The following is a 4884-nucleotide window of genomic DNA, read 5'->3' as shown; positions in this document are numbered from 1 at the left end:
CGGCAATCTCAACAGGCACTCAATCGATGGATAATATTCCTCTCTGTGTTTTTCATAAAAAATGACTTCCATCCTTGAGAGCTCGTAGGTAACACAAACGAAACATTGCAAAACACAGTACCTACATAATACCACAGCGGGTTATTTTTTTCTGAAGAAGATAAAGATATTGTTAAATACTCATAACCGCTGCACTCTTAGGACCCTAACAGGTTTTACATAGATCCTAAATGCAGTTAAGGAAGAGTGGCCCATGTGCCGCCTGGTGAGTGATAACAAAGAGCGATAGTTGGTGCACGGTCCTGATGGCAGTGCACCCGCAGCATTAACAGGTCACGGGGCCCGCGTGCTCCCGGAGCTCTTTGTTTTCTCTAGAGCTCTGACACGCATCAGGCTGTGCTGTAGTCGGCTATTTAGATGTTGTGACTGTTGCTGCTGTTGTTCCTTTCCCTTGCTCTATAAGGGCGTTCTTGGCGGTGAAGGATAACCCCTAAATACTGATGGCCATGAAGCACCCTCGTGCTGTAGAGACCCAGCAAAGGTTCTCAGGGGAATGTACAGTGTGAAGGGACATGTGGCAGGTGTTTCTGGTACTTAAAACACAACGCCTACAATGTATAAACTGCTTCCAGCCGTCTGTGCTACACTATATATATATACATACAGTGTGCCACTCTCTAGTAAGCATTGGTGGTTCAGTGGTAGAATTCTCGCCTGCCACGCGGGAGGCCCGGGTTCGATTCCCGGCCAATGCATCATACATTTTCTAATTTTGTTTAGGCAACTCCCATTTTCTTTACAGTTTCAGGGTTGTAAAAAAGGAAATGACCAATTAGCGCGCACTTGAATTACAGAAGCATTATATTTGTTGTATATTTTTGCGTGGAGCGCTCATTGGATACAACGAAATACTTCTCAACTTCCAGTTTTTAAAGGATGCCTCCGCTGCCCCATTATGTTCTTATGTAAAGTATATCCCTCTGTCAGCCACATCGTGAAATCTGGGGATGGTTGGTGTTGAATCGTTTGACCCAGTTGAGAGACACCTAGGATGGGACGAGATAGCTAATCAATATATCAATCAATACATTAATAATGTCATCAATATTTATCACGACAATGCATTTCACTTTAGTCAAAGTCATTAATCAATTCAAAACGCTACCATGACCTTTCAGCCATGAATAACCACACCAGTTTAGTAGAATTTTATGAATTTTATTCCCTATTAATTACAATCTAGCAGCAATTCTGTTAATCTCAACACCAAGAAACATAATAGCATAGTCACGATATGGCAACTTTGATAAGATTTCATTAAAGCGAGAATCGCAAACATTAGAACATAACATAACATAACTTGGTACATAGACCAAGATTGACAGAGTGTCAATATCGTGTCAGTTCAACAAAGCATAGTCTCTGTCGTTTGTCTATTTGCGTCAGTTTTGGTGAACACCTGTCCTAACCACTGATTGGCATTAGCATGGTGGGATTCATGCAAAACAATTTAGAACACTAATTTGGAAACATCTAGCTAAGGTCTCTGTCAAAAGCAAGCAGTTGGTACCTAGAAAGGAAAAGCAAACGGACAAATTACAAATGCATTGTCATAATTACCCTCCAAAGATTAGGTCAGCGCACAGGTTCAGTCTTCGTCTTCGGGACATCAGTCATATCGCCATCAGTCAAAACTCAGCTTTCGGGGACAAAAGGGCACTTCCCTCATAAGGAGGAAAAGCGTAAATGGGCAGTCTAAGGGCAAGGATGGTTTTAATAAAATCTCAAATCACCAAACAGAGTGACAGAGTTTCTAGATAAAATCAATAGCATTCCCTAACCCGCCTAAATGACCTTTCTGTGACATGGGTTTTTATCCCTTTTTCGTAGTACATTCCCCCAAGATCCTATTGGACATTTGCTATACCCCCTATCTTTAACCTATCGTATAACACATTAGGTAATCCTAATCTTCACCCCATATTGTTTTACAAGTTTTTGATTGGTCTTCGTAATTGACGTCTCCAGAGGTGACCCGTCCGGTGTGACTTCATCCCTTCGTAATTCTTTGCACATCTTTTGGTCAGGAGTTCCGTTGCCTTCCCCGGTTTGAATGACCTTGTACATTACATTAATCAACACTGTTTCAATTTATTTTAACATTTATTCCATGGGCATAGAAAATATGCTTGTGAACGGATCTAACATGGTTACGTTCATCTTCCACGTTGAAGAAAAAGAACAAACAGGGTCATGGCTCTTTGTGAGTTAGCACACTGAAAAATAGAAAAATGCTTTTAATATGAGAGCCGAGCAGCTAAGCTGCAGCTCATGCTAACTTAAGGCCTATGAGGTTTTCAATACAGATTTTATAACGCAAAGGTTAATATAAGCTGGATTGAATGTAACAAACATTTTGGTCATCATTATTAGCTCGCGTATACATTGGTGGCCACTCTTCGTGGTCACAGTTCAAGCGCACGTCTAAGCAAAATTGCTATTACTATAGTTTCTAAGCGACATCATCACACCTTAAATCATAAACATTTTATGTTAATATAGATTATATAAGCTACGCTCTCTCATGTATTTGCCAGGGCCACTGGAATTATGCTGCAGGAGAGGGCAAATACTCCAGCCATGGTTTGGTTTTGTACCAATCTGCACTCAATGCTCCATAACGTGCTTTTGTTTCTCTCAGGTCATGTCATGTTGATGTGTAAAGCACACTCTCACCCAGGAAGGTATCCTGGCACTGAGCAAGTGTGAGATTAGTCAGGCTTAGAGTCTAACGTGGTTACTCAAAAAGTCAGGCCTTCTGCAGCTTGTGGAATTCAAGAAGTGAGGAGGCAGCTAGAATGTGTAACAGCACATCGTTTCACTTTTTTAGGCGCTAGGAGATGGCGATGCATTGGTCTGTGATGTCGAGTTTGTGGTCACTGACAATTTGATGGTTCTTCGCATGGGTTATTTAGTTCTGCAGTAAGTCTAGGTAATTAGCATTAAGGCCACCATTTGTATATCAGGCCATATTTTATAACCCGTGGTAGCCCTTTATTGAACTGAATTATCATCAGACCCATTTCAAGTAGATGCGGTTAGACAAAGATTATCACTATATTCAGGGCCACTGAAATTTATGCGGTGGGGAGGACCACATTTTGTGGCAGAGTTGATTAAATTATGCAGCAAGAAAAGGCAAATTATATGGGGTAATGTGGCAACATTTTGTGATGATATTACTTCATTATTATTTTTTTTTTTTTTTTTTACACTGGTTAAGACTGTCTGGGCCTTGGCTGTAACTCATTACCTCACGTGTAACTTACAAGTATAGCAATAAACCACTGAAAGGTGACCAGTCAACTTTTAAGCTAGAAGCCTTTTTATAAATCTGCAGATTTTTTTACAAGACCGGAGGCTCATATTATGCCTAAACTTTTCTTACTTTATTGAATAGCAGCCAAGAACTACGTATTCCAGAAACCCTGGGAAAGAAAACTACAGAAGTACATCATAATGGGGCTAACCAATCACACAACGAGCCCCCTGATAACAATCTTGACTGAGAGCACCAAGTCCTCTTTTCATGTGCAAGTCAGTCAAAAGAATAATCTGAGAAGAACCACAAAATCACATATAGAATCAAAAAAGCATAGAGGAAGTCCTTGCAGAAATCCTTAAAGAATGGAGAAGAAACCACAGCAGAACAGGAGATTCCATGCGAAGATTCCAGACCAGGAGCAGCCGGAAGTCGATGGTATTGGTTGAAGATGAGGTCACTGCAAAATAGAACAGGGAGGGTTAAAGTGAAAAGACTATCATATTTTATGTGATGTTTGTTGTATGATTTAAACAGCGCCATTTTCAGGGCTCGGTTCGTGCATGGGCTCTAAGAGCCAAGCTACACCCTTAGCTCGCCTCTGGCTCGGCTCTCCCTGTTAATTTGCTGACTCACCCGCTTCTACCCCCAACACATACTGCACAGTTGCAGGTTGCTTCAAACACGCACCAGGGTTCCCACCTGGCCTTTTTTTATTTTACCAACATGACCAGATAGTACAAAAATAGGAAAGAAAATCATCTATAGCTGTTTTTTTCTCCCCTTATCAGTACTTACTTAAAATACTAATCATACAAACACTGTGTTTTAAAAAGTGTTCTAGAGGTTCCTCAATGACCCCTGACTGATAATTAAAGTAAAGACAATGGAAAAAAACATGACAACTTTCTGACGTTGACAAGGAGGAAGCACTTAACAGGCAGCCTCTTCTGCTGTGACTGCCTGTGCCAGAGGCCATGACTGGGTGGGCCTGGCCCACCTGCTAGAACTGGGCCTGTTTGTTATCATCCAGTATTCAATGGCTCAGTATAAACTGAAAAGTGGGGAAATAAGAAAACCTTGAGGTTCCCCTACCTTGCTGTTGTATGATGGGGTCGAGAATGGAGATACACACAATGCTTGAGCTACGTTATAGACCAGTACTAGTAAGATAGTTCAGGTGGTTAATGAGCTTGCTGCATAGATCGATGTGTAAAGTGCTGGTAATGGATTTGACTCTTCATATCGTGACTGCTGTAGAGACCTATAAGCAGGGGCGGCTCCTCCATGAGTTTATTATCCCTTCCTTGTTAAAGGGGCGGGCCACAGGCTGTGACGAGCAGAGGGGAGTGCTCTGTGCACCCCCCTCAGAGAGCATGTGTGTTTGGCCGGCCCCAGAGGGCCGGCCAAACCCACATGTGAACAGGGCTCTCTTCAGCCCAGCAACACAGTTGCAGGGCTGGAGAGAGCATGCACAGGCTCCCAGCCAATCTTGATGCTGCTGTGAGCAGTGGCAGGATTGGCCGCAGGGCAGGCTGGAAGCCTGTGCCTGCAGGAAGAGG

At 42.4% G+C, this 4884-nt stretch overlaps 1 non-coding gene across 1 annotated transcript; it reads left to right on the top strand.

Annotated features, from left to right (window-relative positions):
* The first annotated feature begins 684 nt into the window (after positions 1-684).
* On the top strand, positions 685-755 carry TRNAG-GCC (transfer RNA glycine (anticodon GCC)). The gene has a single exon. It is a non-coding gene; the product is annotated as a tRNA-Gly (tRNA).
* The last annotated feature ends 4129 nt before the right edge of the window (positions 756-4884 follow it).

This window comes from Pleurodeles waltl, chromosome 12 (assembly GCF_031143425.1).
Source record: "Pleurodeles waltl isolate 20211129_DDA chromosome 12, aPleWal1.hap1.20221129, whole genome shotgun sequence".
NCBI lineage: Eukaryota > Metazoa > Chordata > Amphibia > Caudata > Salamandridae > Pleurodeles > Pleurodeles waltl.
The sequence above is the reverse complement of the archived record's forward strand: the minus strand, read 5'-3'. Positions and strand labels throughout refer to the sequence as shown.